Here is a 16117-nt window from a genome sequence, read left to right as displayed (position 1 = left end):
AAAAAAAGAAGAAGAAATAATTAAACAAATAAATAAGAAGGTAAGACCCCCCCAAATCTCCCAAGATGGTGAGAAGTGTATTTGCGTCATGTCTGCCTAACCATGAGCTATTATTAGGATGGTAGAAAATAGCAGCAAGTAAGGACTACAGATTTCACCCAGAGGCAGAGCAGACAAAAGACACAACAGTTTCCCAGGAAAGGAAGATGATTCCAGTTTAATTCATTCAACAGAACTCTTCCAAGAATGAGACCAGAAACCCTAACTGCATCTTGGAGGGAGCTGGAGGCTTTCCCATCACAGCGAGGCCAGCTGCTACCATGGGTGCCAGTGCCAGAGCTGCTGTCTGCAGGCACTCTCATGTCTGCTTGGGCCAAGCAGCAATCTAAATTAAGATGATCATCTGGGTCCTCAGGCCCTCAGGGTGAGTATATATTGCAGCAGTTTCAGCCTGTCTCATACCCTCTCTCTGCAGATCTGCAGTGTCTATAGCCAGATTCCCTGACCCCCAACCCCTCAACTTCAGATCTCAATCCCCAGAACAATGTGGGCTTGAGACAGGAAATATTAAAACAGGTTTAGCACTTCCTCCTCCTCCCCCAACAGCAGTGGCATCCTAGTGTTGAGTCATTCTCCAGATTAGGTTGAACCAGCTGGCCACTGGGCTCCCTGTGTGTCACCTGAGTCATCCTCACTCTTGATTAGGCCTAGGGGTCCTCAATGGGCTTCCGCCCTCACCCCTGGGTTGCAGCTCTCTAGTCTAATAACATTCCCACTGTAATTACAAAACTCCTATACCCAAACTTCTTCCTGGGAGACAGTGAAGAGTGTTGCTCTTTCTTTCCTTCCTTCCTTCCTTCTTTCCCTCCTTCCTTCCTTCTTTCCCTTCCTTCCTTCCTTCCTTCCTTCCTTCCTTCCTTCCTTCCTTCCTTCCTTCCTTCCTTCCTTCCTTCCTTCCTTCCTTCCTTCCTCCCTCCCTCCCTCCCTCCCTCCCTCCCTCCCTCCCTCCCTCCCTTTCTTTCTTTCTTTTTTTTTTTGAAATGCAGTTTCGTTCTGTTGCCCAGGCTGGAGTGCAGTGGCGCCATCTGGGCTCACTGCAACCTCCACCTCCGGAGTTCCTGTGAAGAGACCACCAAACAGGCTTTGTATGAGCAATAAAGCTTTTTAATCACCTGGGTGCAGGCGGGCTGAGTCCGAAAAGAGAGTCAGTGAAAGGAGATAGGGGTGGGGCCGTTTTTATAAGATTTGGGTAGGTAAAGGAAAATTACAGTCAAAGGGGGGTTGTTCTCTGGCTGGCAGGAGTGGGGGTCACAAGGTGCTCAGTGGGGGAGTGTTTTGAGCTAGGATGAGCCAGAAGAAGGAATTTCACAAGGTAATGTCATCAGTTAAGGCAAGGACTGGCCATTTTCACTTCTTTTGTGGTGGAATGTCATCAGTTAAGGCAGTAACAGGCCATTTAAATATCACTTCTTTTGTGATTCTTCAGTTACTTCAGGCCATCTGGATGTATACCTGCAGGTCTCAGGGGATATGATGGCTTAGCTTGGGCTCAGAGGCCTGACACCGCGTTCAAGTGATTCTCCTGCCTCAGCCTCCTGAGTAGCTGCGATTACAGATGTGAGCCACCATGCCTGGCTAATTTTTGTAGTTTTAGTAGAGACATGGTTTCACCATGTTGGTCAGGCTGGTCTCGAATTCCTGACCTTGTGATCCGGCCTCCCAAAGTGCTGGGATTACAAGCGTGAACCACCATGCCCAGCCGTGTGTTACACTTTTCGACCTTGGTTCTCATCTCTTCCTTGGTTCAACCGTCTCTTCTTGCTCTTGACTGTCCTGAAATGGGAGAGTTTCCTGACCCCATCACAGAACATGCAACAGGGGTGTGGCTTATCTGTTCAGCTGCCTTGCTCAAACCCCTAATGGGCAGGGAGCATGCAGATGGGCAGGTCCAAGAGCTGGGGCCAGCACTTTTGGGCTCCGGCCCTATGGTAGCATCTAGGGGTGGGTGCCTGCAACTCCCGAAGCCCAAGTGGGAGTGTTACAGTGCTCTTTTTAGCTCTGCTGTCTGCAGAAGGCTTAAGTGTTAACCAGTTCAGTACCCTCTTCGTACCCGAAACCTTGTCCAGCATCCAGGAAGAATTAGGTCACATGGACGAAACAAAGGATGGTAAACGCAGGGGACTTTATTGTCAGATGGGGGTGGCTCTCAGCTGGAGGGATGGGGAGCTGAAGAGGGGATGAAGTAGGAAGAATGATCTTCCCCTGGAGTTTGGCTGTCCTGCAGCCAGTCTCCTCTCCAGTCATCCCCAGATGAACTCCTCTTGACATTCAGACATTCCTTCTTTTCTCTCCTTCTCTGCCGGGCCCGCTTTTCTGCCTCTGCTCATCTATTTGTGGAGCATGGGATTTGGGGTTTATATGGGTATGAGACAGTGGGGCATGGTGGGCCAAAAGGCAATATTTGAGTGCAAAAACAGGAATGTCTGTTTCTATTTAGGGCCATGGGTTTCTAGGCTTGAGGGTGGGGCCTTTGCCAGGGAACCACCTTCTTCTACCCAGTATTTCCCTGTCTCTTGTCCATATCAGTACCTCTCTCCTTATCTGAGGTTAAGATCAGGGGAGGCTTTAGCTCTGTATCTTAGTTTAGTGTTGGGGTCTGGATTTCTGGGGACAAATCTGCCAGAAGCTGGCAGCCTGCCCTGACTTCAAAAAATTACCTGTCCCCAATTTTCAGTGGGGCTGCTCATGTTTTGGCATAGTTTGCAATTCCACTTGGAGCACCTGGTGCCAACTACTTAGCTGAACTGCTATGTGGAAGGCTGAACTCCTTGCACCTGTGCCTTCTCCAGCTTTTCCTGTTAGGTTGACCTGTCCCACTCTGAAGGGCATGTCTAGTGCTAAGTCTCAGTCCCTTTCCTGCCGACACTGTCCTGCTCCCAATAAACCTCCACACCTCCTGATAAATCCTGGCACAAGAGAAGCATGTATGGGAAAGTGTCAGCCTCAGAACTTCTTGGGAATTGAGGGGGAGGGAGTGACTGGGAGGAGGGCTAGTCCCAGATCCTAATGCCTACCTTGCTTCTCATTGAGGATTCCGGTTGATAAAAAATACACATATTGTTAAATGAGGATTGCAACATCAGTTCTGTTTGACTTTCTGTAACAATTAGAAGACTAGAGAATATCGCTGGGTTTCTGACCTCCCACTCAGAATTATAGAGAGCCAAGTCTTCCCTACAAGGTGGACTTATCTACCCAGTCCCAGGCTGAGAAGCTGGATATCAGTCCTCCCTGCTCTGAGGTGGTCCCACCAAGGGGTTGACCTACAGAGACTGATCCATTGCTCTGAAATAAAGGCTAGTTCAAGATGAATCAGGAAATGGGGAGCATGTAGGAGAAGTGAGGGACCTTGAGTTTTTACCCTGCCCAGTAGAGGAATAGAAAGTGATTATCAAGCTCTCATCAATGTGTCTGATAACCAAAGTCATTCTTCCCTCTTTGGAGTGGGAAAGGTATAGGAATGAGGTAGGTGCTGAAAATTCCCACTCCATCTCTTCCCGCAAATGAAGAAGGTGTTGGTGGAAGCACCTTCCTTTCTGGGTTGTGGAGGAGATGATTCAGCTGAGTCAAATGACACGTGAACAATAGGAACAGCTCTACCTCCCATGAACTGTTGGCTTGCTGTCTTCCTCATGAGTCAGTTTCAGCAGAGTGTGGCCAAGAAAATTCCCCTGATGGAGACTGGGTAAACAGTCTACCTCTGTGGGCCACCTCCCTTCCATCCTCTACCCAGTGCAAGTCAAAGCTGCCCATCACTGGGCACTGGGCAGTCAGGGGACTCCTGATGACTGACTCAGAGCAGAGTGATGTCGTGACAATCAGGCACAGAAAATCAACTTCTACAAAAGCCTGACAAGTGAGTGCTTTTCTCTGCTCTCAAATCCTTTTCAGAGTGGAAGCTTTCTCCAGCATTCAGGTGGCACCTAACGCTCCATCCCGAGACCACAGAGATAACTAAGATGTGCCAAAGGTTTTGAGGAGAAGGTGACATCAGTGCACTGTGTCTTAGTTCAGAGGCTAACTGTATGTGTCACAAGTAGCATCTGTGGGTAAGTGGTGGAGAACTTGGGAAAAGACAAACATCTTGGGAAAAGAAAACCCTTCCCTTGCAGCCACGCACCAGAGACTATTCACTAGAGCCAGCTTCAGTAGTGGGCAATTTCTCATGCACCTGAACAGTTTATGGCTAACTTTGGAAATAAGCAGCCGGGTTGGCTGAATTCCAGCTAAAGAGCTATCAGGTAGGGCAGACACTCTCAAAGACAATTTTATGATCCTTGTCTTGATTCTTGATGAAATGGTAACTTTTAAAAAGCTACCATAGGTGTAAGGAGATCTGACTTCATTTTTTACGTTTCAGAAGTTATTTCCTGTACTCATCCAAAGCTTGCCTGGTGTCTCTCATTCCTGGATGCCAGTTTCAGCTTTATGCAGTGGAGTGCTTCTTTCTACTTTCTGCATCCTTCCTATGGCGTAATCTTCAAAATGCATCTCTACTCTTCAGTGGTTTTTCTCCTCCTGTGGTTCTCAAAGCGTGGTCCCTGGACCAGCAGCATCAGCATCATGTGAAAGTTTGCTAGAAATGCAAATTCTCAAGCCTACCCAAGACCTACTGAATCAGAAACTCTGGGGGTAGAGTTCAATAGTCTGTGTTAACAAGCCCTCCAGGGGGATTCCAATGCATGCTAAATGTGAAAGCCACTCTTCTAAGGCAACTTATCCTCTTGATTAACTCCTACCACTGATACACTGGGCTAGAGACCAAATGGTGATCCAATTCTGTTAAATATTTAATCAATAAACAACTAATATTTAAGTTATTTTTGGAGGCTGCTCTGATCACTGGAATCCATGGCTAAAGCCAAGTTGTCTGAAAACTTATTTGTCACAAGCCCTCACAGTTATATTTTATCTTCTTCATGTACTCTAGATTCCGTAAAGTAATTTGGTATCCTTGGCATAGTTCTCTTTGTCAAATAGCTCTCTACTGCTATAATAAGATCTATTGAAAGAGGCATCAAATGCTTTGTTAACGATCTATTCTATTCACACTAATGAAACCTCCATTGTCCACCAAAATTGGAATGGTGTCAAAGAGTCATCAAGTTTTTCTGAAAGGTTTTTTTGTTCCCCTTATGTGCTACCCAGAGCTTACCTATTTATGCCCTATGAGCTCAGTTTGATTAGCTTTCAATGCATTGTCTTACAAGTGAAATTAGATGAATGAAAGGGTTGTTTCCTTTAGGCTCCATCTTCAATGAGATTCTTCCTGTGTCAGAGACCTCGAGTAACTTTAACGTGTCTTCAGGCAAAAGATGTCAGGAAAAACCTGGCAGGAAAGGGAAAACTGTGTCTAGTCCCATAATTTTGTCTGTCTTCCTACCTGTACCTTCTGGTTCTTGACTTGGCTTGACTTGGAATTGCACTGCTTTTCCAAATGAAAACTGGTTATTAAAGCCCTTTTGCTTGAATTTCTGTTAGCAGCCTACTTCCCAATGTTGTCTGTCTCTCTCTGCCTCCAAATCTCAGATAAAACCTGATACCATACTCACCTCACGATTCTATTTCAGCAAAATTTGATTGTTTTGGCTTAGCTTTCTCTGACTTCAGTGTATATCTGAATCAACTGGAGGCCTTTTTTACCACACAGACTGCTGGGCTCCACTCACAGAGTTTCTAATTCAATAGATGTTAGGTTGGCCCAAGAATTTGCATTTCTAAAAAGTTCACAGGTCAGGCTAATGCTGCTAGTCCAGGGACTACAATTTGAGAACCCCTGCTGTACACCAGCACATGGCAATATCTGGATTCTTTCTGATTATTGCAGTCCTGACGCCCTTCCATTCTCATTGCAGTGTTTCATGTTTCTGTCTCATTTATTCCCAAAGCATCGTATTTCTTGCAGGCTGCCAGGCAACTGTGATCTATTGCTTGGGCAAGAAAAGGTATACAAACCTCACCATTTTCCCATAACTTTTATTTGGTACAGTGGAGTGACCTGACTCCAGGAAAACAACTTACTTCTTTGCTAAAAGTAAAGTCCTTGGAGGGTATTAAAACCACGCAGTATCCTTTAGAAACTTAATGCAACCCATGGTATTTACTGATGGACACCCAGACATGTGTAATAGGATTATAGATCAGCCTCATTTAAGACAAAGTTTGCTGGGGGAGATCAAAATTACTCCCTGTGGAACCTAAATTAGGTACAAAGCAATTAACTTTAAGCAACCAAAAAATTGGTTCTATAAAAATTCCATTTCAAATCAGCTCTTAACTACAAGCTCATTACCAGGTACCTTCACTAAATAAGAGACAAATAAGTCTCTGGAGATGGAAAATATGAACTAAATTTTGCGACACCTCATTGAATATGAAAACTGATGAAGTCTTAGATCTAATCTGTAAGAACAAGAATCAGCTATTTCTACAGACTTTCTGACTTTTCAAATCACTTCCACACCCAGAAAGACAAATCTTCTCATTCCTGAAAACAAATACATTTATGTTTCAATTCCACTGATGGTTCAGTTGGTGAAATATTAAATACACTTGATTTCATTTCGTTTCTTTTTGAGTGTGAGAATTTCAAACAACTTTTATTGAGAGCCAACACATCAGCTCAATAGACTTTTATTTTCACAAAGTGTGTTTCTTTGCTTAGCATATGGTAAGAGCTTTATAAGTGTTTGTCAATTAAATATTAACAGATCATTAATTGTTGAATGAATACATTAATGAAAGTTGTTGACTTAATATATGATTATGAATTTAATGTAAGTGCTTTAAAATTAGAAAATACAGAAAAATATAAAGAAATAAAACAATCATCCGTAATCTCACAACCTGAAGCAAACTACTACTAATTTTTGAAACATTTTTCCCATCACATATGCCTATGTGTGTATGTAGGTATATATAGTTATTACCATATTAAATATAAAATGTCACATTTTGTGAAATTTACTTTTATAATGGAAATCTGTAGCAACAGAGATGGAGCTGGAGGCCATTACTCTAAGAGACTTAACACAAGAACAGAAAACCGAATACTGCATGTTCTCACTTATAAGTGAAAGCTAAACATTGAGTGCACATGAACATAACGATGGGAACAACAGACACTGGGAATGGGACCATTAGTTGGGGGAGGGAGGAAGGGAGGAAGAGACTGAAGAACCACCTGTGGGTATTATGCTTACTACCTTGGTAATGGGATCGTTGAGACCCCAAGCCTCACCATCATGCTATTTACCCATATAACAAATCTGCATGGATATCCTTTAATCTACAATAAAAATGGAAAAAAATTTTAAGTCACATTTGTTAATTTACTTTTTTTTTTTTTTTTTTTTTTTTTGAGGCAGAGTTTCACTCTTGTTGCCCAGGCTGGAGTACAATGTCACGATCTCGGCTCACTGCAATCTTTGCCTCCTGGGTTCAAGCAATTCTCCTGCCTCAGCCTCCCAAGTAGCTGGGATTACAGGTGCCTACCACCATGCCCAGCTAATTTTTGTATTTTTAGTAGAGACAGGGTTTTACCATGTTGGCAAGGTTGGTCTCAAACTCTTGACTTCAGGCGATCCACCCACCTTGGCCTCCCAAAGTGCTGGGATTACAGGCATGAGCCACCATGCCCAGTCTTGTTAATTTACTTTTATAATGAAAATTTCCTGAAATCATTAGCAATTCACTGAGAACATCATTTTCATGGTCATGTAATAGTCCAGTGAGTGAATATTCTCAATTTAATACTTCTACTATTACCCGATATTAGGGTATATCTAATATTATTTCTATGTGCCTAGATAAATATGTTTCTAGAAAAACATTTTATTTATGATTAGAATCTACTTCTTAGAATAAAATCATTGGATGAAAAGATAGAAATATTTTTAAAGCTCTTGATACCTATTGAAAAACAAATTGTTTTTCAGAAAGGTTGTACCTGCCTACAAGATTATCAACAGTGTGTGAGAACATCCGCTTTGCTGAATTCTTTCTCACATATCACCTTTAGAGATGTTATGTGGTATGTTTTTAATTTTCATTTAATCTTTTGCTAGTTAGATTAAACATGGCAAGTTTTGCTAGCCATTAGTACTTCCTTTTTATGTGAAATGTCTGTTCATGTTCTTTGTCCATTTTTCAATAGTATCTTAGAATATTTATTGTTCACTTGCATATGCTCTTTATACATGAAAGATATCAACCCATCATATATCATCTCCCATTATGTCAATTAACTTTTAACTTTGTTAATGATTTTTTATATATATACATAAGTTTTGTTCTACATGTGTTTTCCCTAGCTTTTAAACCTAGAATGTATTTCCTTAGCCATAGACTAGATAATAAAACTCTATTTTTAAATAAAGATTTCTAAATTGGTTTACATGTTAAAATTAGCATTTTAATTTTTCTAAGAAAATATTTGGCATAAGAAGTAAAAACTTTGCTTTGCCAAAGAGACTAGATAAAACAAACCATGCTTCTTCATTTATGATTAATATATATTACATGTATATATGTATGTACCTTATATACAGATAGATATATACAAAAGTGTGTGAATATGTGTACATATATACATGTTTGTATATGTATATATATACACAATGTATGTATATATACACACATATGTACATATACATGTATATATTTATACACACACACATACTTCTAGTACAGTGTTACCCCTTTTCACTGAATTATTTATCAGCTTCTGCAATTGCATTACAGTTTTAATTATTATAGCTTTACCGTATGTTTTAGTAACTAAAGCAAACACCATCATTAAATCACTTTTTAAAGTACTCTTGGCTATGCTTATCTATTCATGTTTTCTCAGATATTCTCAGACTGATTTACTTGTTTTTCCTCAAAAATTTCAATAGAATTGCATTAAAATATGTTTAAAATATTCACATTTCATATTGGAGTATATGATAAATCTATCCATTTATTTAGAACTTCTTTTATATTTCTCAGTAAAGTTTCACAACTTTCTTTATATGTATGTTATCCATTTCAGGAGATATGTATCCCTCATTGCCTTATATTTTTATCCTTATTGAAAATAGCATCTTTTCTCCTTGTTATCATTTAGTTGATTTTCAATGGCATACCGAAAAAAAGAACCCGATTAACATTGATGTATTTACTTTGTATTCAGTGACTCCACTGAAGTTCTTTCTTAATTATACTTTTCTCCAATGATTTTCTTGCATTTTCTTTGCAAACATGGAAAAAAATGATGGAATTAACACCATTATGCTCACTAGCAAACTTTGGCAAGTCTTGACTTTTTTCCATATTTGCCTCTACTGTTTTTTTAATAAAACCATAAATTAAACATTATTGACATATTTGAAAACTCTGCATACCCCTCACTAACAGTAGTCCTTTCTCTTTTTTTCCCAGAGATGTCTATGAACGCAAAGTTACTTTCTGGGCTCATAACCCTCCCTTTTATGGGTTTATACTTAGTAGTTATGTGTTAGTAAAAACTATCTGAATATTATGTTTTAAAACATTATGAAATTATAGTGTATATATGATTTACAGTTTTTCTCAATAAAATACTGTAATATTTATTCATGTTGATATAGTAGTTCTATGTTAGTGATTTTCACGGTTATATTGAATTTGATTGTGTGAATATACAACAATGTATTTATCCATTTTTCTTCTGATAGGCCTTTGCTATTGACAATGCTTCCATTCCCACATGTGTGGCCTTATGCAGATGTGCAAGAGTTTCTTTAAGACATATGTGGGTATGCTCACCTTCCACATTACTAAATATTGCCAACTTGCTCTCTGTAGTCTTTGTACCAATGCAAGCATCCTCCAGATAGCTATCTGAGCAAGCTCTCCTTCCACATCCAACCCTGCAGGAGGTACAGTAAGACTTTTATTTGCCAATCTGAAGGGTGTGGAGTGATATCTTAATTTGTTTCAATATGCGTTTACAACAGGCTTTTTTGGTTAAGGGCCAGGTTTGTTCTTTGGGTTTCTTTGGGTTTGTTGTTGTGTGTTTTTCAACCAACCATTCAAGAATGTAAAAACACATTCTTAGCTCTCTGGCTCCGCCACAACAACTTGTGGGTTAGATTTGACCTGCAGGCCATAGTTTGCAGACCCCTTTCTTTGTGAAAACCAGTGAAGTTGAGCATCTTTTCAGAGGATTATTGACCATTTTCTTCTTTTTAATTGAAACACAAATTTTGTGATTTTTGGGGGTGATTTGTCTTTTCTTATGGATTTGTGGGACTCCTTTGTAAATTCTGAATATGAGTCTTTTCTCAGTTATATGTATTGCCAATATCTCTTCCATCCTTTGGCTGTTTTTCAATTACAGCACAATCTTCACTAGAAGTCATTTCTTGGGGTTTCTAAGTAGAATTTTGGTCCTCTACAAATAATATATCCTTTCCTTTTACATACACAGTCATTCCTCTTATTTTGATTTCAAGCTTTATTACATTGGCCACAATGTTCAGAGCAATTTAAAATAGTGATGATTATATATGGTTACTATGTTTTATTTTTGATATGTTAAAATGTATGTTGGTCATGTGAGTTAATATGGCTGTTTCTGAGTAAGAACAGAATCAGGCTTTTTGTGCCTTCCATTATGGTAGTCCTCAATCCTTTCAAGCCATGGACTCTCTCTTTGTAGCAAAAGACGTTTTTGCATTTTCTGCTAAGCCGATGGGCATTTATCATTATGTAAATTAAATCCCTGTGCTTTATACTGGATGATTAGCCCATCTTCAAGCTCAGTGGTGAAGAGTCACTAGTAGAAAATGCAGTTTCTAAAGAAACACATTCTTGTAGGTCATGAGTAAATGAGTGAATGCATTAACATGTGAAATGAATAACAAGAAGACCTCAGACAGGGAACAGAGCACAGGCATGCCTGGAAGATATTGCAGGCTCAGCTCCAGGACACAGCAATAAACTGAATCACAGAGATTTGGTTTCCCAGTGCATATAAAAGTTATGTTTACACTATACTGTAGTCTGTTAAGTGTGCAAAAGCATTATGTCTGAAAACAATGCACATGTTTTAACTAAAAATACTTATTGCTAAACAATACTAACAATTATCTCAGCCTTCAGCCAGTCATAACCTTTTTGTTGGTGGAGAGTATTGCCTCAGTGTTGATGGCTACTGACAGATCAAAATGGTAGTTACTAAAAGTTGAGGTGGTGTGGCAAATTATTAAAATAAAGCTACAATGAAGTTTGGTACATTGATTGACTCTTTCTTTAAGGAAAAAAATTTCTGTAGTAGGTGATGCTGTTTGACAGCATTTTACTTATAGTGGAACTTCATTCAAAATTGAAGTCAATCCTCTCACTCCCTGCTGCTGCTGCTTTAATAACCAAGTTAATTTAATATTCTAAATCCTCTATTGTCATTTTAACAATGTTCACAATGTCTTCTCTAGAAGTAGGTTCCATCTCAGGAGACCACTTTCTTTTGCTCATCCATAGGAAGCAAGTCCTCATCTGTTCAAGTCTGATTATGAGATTGTAGCAATTCAATCTCATTTTCAGGCTCTAGTTCTTCTAACTCTAGTTCTCTTGCTATTTCTACCATACCTATAGTCACTTTTTCCATGAAAATCTTGAATTCCTTAAAGTCATCCTTGAGGATTGGAATAAAATTTTTCCAAACTCCTGTTAATCTATATATTTTTATGTCTTTCCATGAATCATGAATGTTCTTAATGGCATGTAGAATGGTAAATTCTTTCCAGAAGATTTTCAACTTACATTGCCAGAACCATCAGAGATATCACTATCTATGGCAGCAATAGCCTTACAAAAATGTATTTCTTAAATAATAAGACTTGAAAGTCAAAATTACCCCTTGATCCATTGGCTGCAGATGGATGTTGTGTTAGCAGGCATGAAAACATTAATCTCCTTGTATATTTCTGTCAGAGCTCTTGCATGACTAGGTGCTTTGTTAGTGAACAGTAATATTTTGAAAGGAATCTTTTTTTGTTCTGAGCAGTAGGTCTCAACAATAGGCTTAAATATTCAGTAAGCCATGCTATAAATAGATATGCTGCCATCTAAGCTTTGTTGTTTCACTTATAGAGCACAGGCAGAGTAGACTTACCATAATTCTTAGTGCCCTACAATTTTTGGAGTGGTAAGTGAGCATTGCTTTCAAATTGAAATCATCAGCTGCCTTAGCCTCTAATAAGAGAGCCAACCTGTCCTTTGAAGCCAGGCATTGACTTCTCCTCTCTAGCTATGAAAGTCTTTGATGTCATCTCCTTCCCAAATAAGACTGTTTTGTCTACACCAAAATGTAGCCACCTTCATCAGTGATCGTAGCTGGATCTGAATAACTTGCTGCAGCTTCTTCATTAGCAATTGCTTCTTTGCCTTGCACTGTTTTCATTTCTTTCTTTCTTTATTTTTTTTCAGATGGAATCTCGCTCTGTCTCCCAAGCTGGAGTGTGATGGCATGACACCTTGCACTTCTATGTTACGGAGATGGCTTCTTTCCTTAAACCTCAGGAACCAAACTGCTAGCTTCCAACTTCTCTTCTCCCGCCTTCCTCACCTCTCTCATAGAATTAAAAAGAGTTAGGGCTTATCGAACTGAAGGGAGTTAGGACTTTGCTCTGGAATAGGGTTTGGCTTAAGGAAATGTAGTAATTGGTTTGCTCTATTCAGATTGCTCAAACTTTCTCCATAACAGCAATAAAGCTGTTTTGCTTTCTTATTTTCTTTGTGTGTTCACTGAAATAACACTTTTCATTTCCTTCAAGAACTTTTCTTTGCATTCACAACTTGGCTAACTGGCAAGGGCCTACCTTTAGGACTGTCTCACTTTTGACATGCCTTTCTCACTAAGCTTAATCATTTGTAGCTTTTCATTTAAAATGAGGAACATGCCACTCTTCCTTTCACCTCTTTCCCTTTGCTTCCTTTCACTCTTCCTTTCACCTAGAGACCATTGTAGGGTTATTAGTTACCCTAATTTCAATATTGTTGTCTGTGGGAATAGAGAGGCCAGAGGGGAAGGAATGGCCAGTCAGTGGATAAGCAAGTATACACACAACATTAATGGATTAAGTTTGCCATCTTTTATGGACTCACTTCATGGTATCCTGAAACAGTCAATGGTAACATCAAAGATCACTGATTACAAATCACTATAACAACAGTTATAATAATGAAAAAGCTTGAAATATTATAAGAATTACCAATACGTGACACAGAGACACAAAGTGAGCACATACTGTTGGAAAAATGGCACAAATAGATGTGCTTAATTCTGGGTTGCTACTAGCCTTCAATCTGTTAAAAAGAAAAAAAGCAATATTTACAAAGCACAATAAAGCAAAGCACAACGAATCAAAGCACAAAAAAGGTACTACATTTAGAAGGAGGCTTATATGGTTGAGGTTTATAAAACATGAAAGAATATTTTGTAAAACCAAATAAGTGATATACAATGGTAAGTTATTATTTAAGTTAGCAGCAGCCGTGATCACCATACTATCAATATCTCCGTGGGAAACTTCTAGCTGCAAGGTATTTTAAAGCTCTGTTGAACTTCTCCATGGTTACAACTGTGAGAAAAATTGGGATCAGGTTGTTCATGGTTTTGCATGTGGCAGGTTTTCCAAAACTACTTGAGTCTGAGAACCATGTTATGAATCTTTATGTTTGTCATGTGAATTACATAATAATGACCCATGGAACTAGCTTGATAAATGTTTAGAAATTGAAATCATTGAAGTGGGAGAATTTCTAAAGAATCCTGGGCTCAAAAATGATTCACTCAGCAGGGAAATACAAAGGGAATCATGTTACTTCTTCAAACAGATAAGAGGCTCTGCCAACACTGTGCTACCTGTGTTTCCAGAATCTGCTGGTAAAGTTTCTTTTGTCTGGGACCTAGAAAGAGTGAAGAAGGGAATATTAGAACTCAAGTTGCAATTCCCAAAAACATACTTTGCAAATCACAAACTGAAGAAGCTGACACCACTACTTACCTTATGGGGGCAGGTGGGAAAAAGTGTCCTTGTTTTTGAAAGGTGACTTCATTCCAGCTTTATTACCTCTTGTAACTCTACTGTTGAATAAGAAATAATACAGGGAATTATAATAGCTCTGTCTGGAGACTATCTTCAGCCTAAAAATATTGCTACATTCTAATGACAGTAACTTGTGGTTCATTCTGGAAAGACAAGACACACATCTACTGCTCCTGTTCCTGCTCCTGCTCCCATCCCCACCTCCACCCCCATCATCTCATGAACACCTTTCCTGGCATCTACACAGAGACCTTGTCAGGATTTAACCACCTCACACACCTTTCCCCTGGACATTCTTTACCCCATAAATGTTCCCAGATTGCTCTTTGAGTAGGTTTTCTCTGTCCTTTGTCTCTGCTTCTCCCTTGATATTGATGAAAGGGACCACCTCGTAAGATGCATGTTGGCTGGACAGCTCCAGCTCCCTGGGGACCTCACAATGAAGACAGGGTTTGACTCCATAATTTTATTACAACCATTATTCACCTTCAGGGCACAGAAGCCAGGGAGGTGTGCTGAGACCTCAGGAACCACTGACAAGTAGGCAATCATGTCATTGGTTTAATTTTCAAAAGCCTGAAGACACAAATATACTGCCTATCTGGTGGCTCAGGCCATCGGTGTCATAGCAGGTCTATTACAGATAAAAGAAACTTGTGACACCATGTCTGTCAAGCTGGAGAAAATGGTGCAGAAGGACAGCTACACCAGATGAGGAAGCACATGGAGGGATGCACACAGCAATTTTTCTCCAGGGGGAGACTTTCCTAAGAAATATCACCGCAAGAGGGGAGAATATTGGAAAAATGTGACATACAAAGCACCGGAAATGATTCGCAAAATATGGGACAAGTGATAATGAAAAAACAACAGTCATTATTCTCTGACCCTGGGCCATAAAGCCCTCTGATTTTCCAACTCTACCTGCTTTGGGAAACAGAAAGTAGAGAGGCGATAGATTGTACTGCGACATTGATCTCTTTCAAATATTCAAAACAAAATCCCTGCTTTTTCTTTCAGAGAACAGGCTGGGTCAGGGCATCTGTGTTTAATTGTGTCCACCCTATTCTCTGTTTAGGTGACCAGTTGTCGTTAACTTCAGATGTTTTTCCTTGAGGAGAGTGTGCAGGAATGAGAAGAAAACACCATCAGAATCATGTGGACCCACATTCATCCCTCCCTTCACCCCTACTGGGAAGGAATCCAGAAGGCTCAAAGATGTGGAAAAAGCTACCAGAAAAACAGTACCTGGGACAGAGGGTAGAGATTCCTATGGCAGGAATGTGACTACTTTTAATCTTTCTTCCATCATCTCAGCTTTTAAATTTCTCCCTAGAGAACCTTTCAGTAGTAAGATTCATAGGTGCGTGTTAGGGTGTCAGGTGCACCCTGTGTTCCAGAGGTAGATGGTACAGGCTCCCTTGTCTGGAGGCAAAGCAGGGCCAGAGTTGGCAGGTTCAGTTTCAAGGCTTTGGGAAAGCAGTGGCCCAGCAGTATCTCTTCTGGCTCTTGGAAGCAGGAATGCACACTTGATTCAGGCTGGGAGCAAATCCCTGTGTCATCTTTCAGGAATATCAGGAGTGTGGCAGCAGGTAACAGGGTGCTTTGCAGAACCAGCAGAGGGGTGTACACCTCAGGGCACACCCCAGGGAGCCATAGTGTCCCAGTGTGGAGGCAGAAAGGTAGAGAGGAGACATTGGAGAAGCTTAGAGTAACCTTGTGAACTTTAGCCTTAAATCAGCTGACTGAGCAGGGTCTTCTCTTAACCCTGTTCAGGATGAGGCTATGCCTGGGGTAAAAAGAAAAAGCCTCCAACTCTTTTACATTGGCAACTATGAGGATGGAAAAAATGATAGTGGTGGTGTATGTTTTTTCATTAACAGGTTAACCTGACCATTTCGGGAATGTCATTAAATATTTTTCTAAGATAAAATTTTTTACTGAGTAATGCTTGTGCCACTACTTAAACCATTACCTTAAAT

At 40.0% G+C, this 16117-nt stretch overlaps 2 long non-coding RNA genes across 2 annotated transcripts; one reads left to right on the top strand and one right to left on the bottom strand.

Annotated features, from left to right (window-relative positions):
• The first annotated feature begins 156 nt into the window (after window positions 1-156).
• On the top strand, window positions 157-12813 carry LOC141409251 (uncharacterized). The gene is made up of 2 exons (XR_012428743.1): window positions 157-424; window positions 12514-12813. It is a non-coding gene; the product is annotated as an uncharacterized lncRNA (long non-coding RNA).
• On the bottom strand, window positions 12808-14174 carry LOC135970190 (uncharacterized). Its single transcript, XR_010585745.2, has 2 exons — window positions 14094-14174; window positions 12808-13995 (listed from the first exon to the last, which is right to left on the bottom strand). It is a non-coding gene; the product is annotated as an uncharacterized lncRNA (long non-coding RNA).
• Between the last annotated feature and the right edge of the window lie 1943 nt (window positions 14175-16117).

This window comes from Macaca fascicularis, chromosome 1, assembly GCF_037993035.2.
Source record: "Macaca fascicularis isolate 582-1 chromosome 1, T2T-MFA8v1.1".
Taxonomy (NCBI): domain Eukaryota; kingdom Metazoa; phylum Chordata; class Mammalia; order Primates; family Cercopithecidae; genus Macaca; species Macaca fascicularis.
Note: the sequence above shows the minus strand (reverse complement) of the source record. Positions and strands in the feature narration are given on the sequence as shown.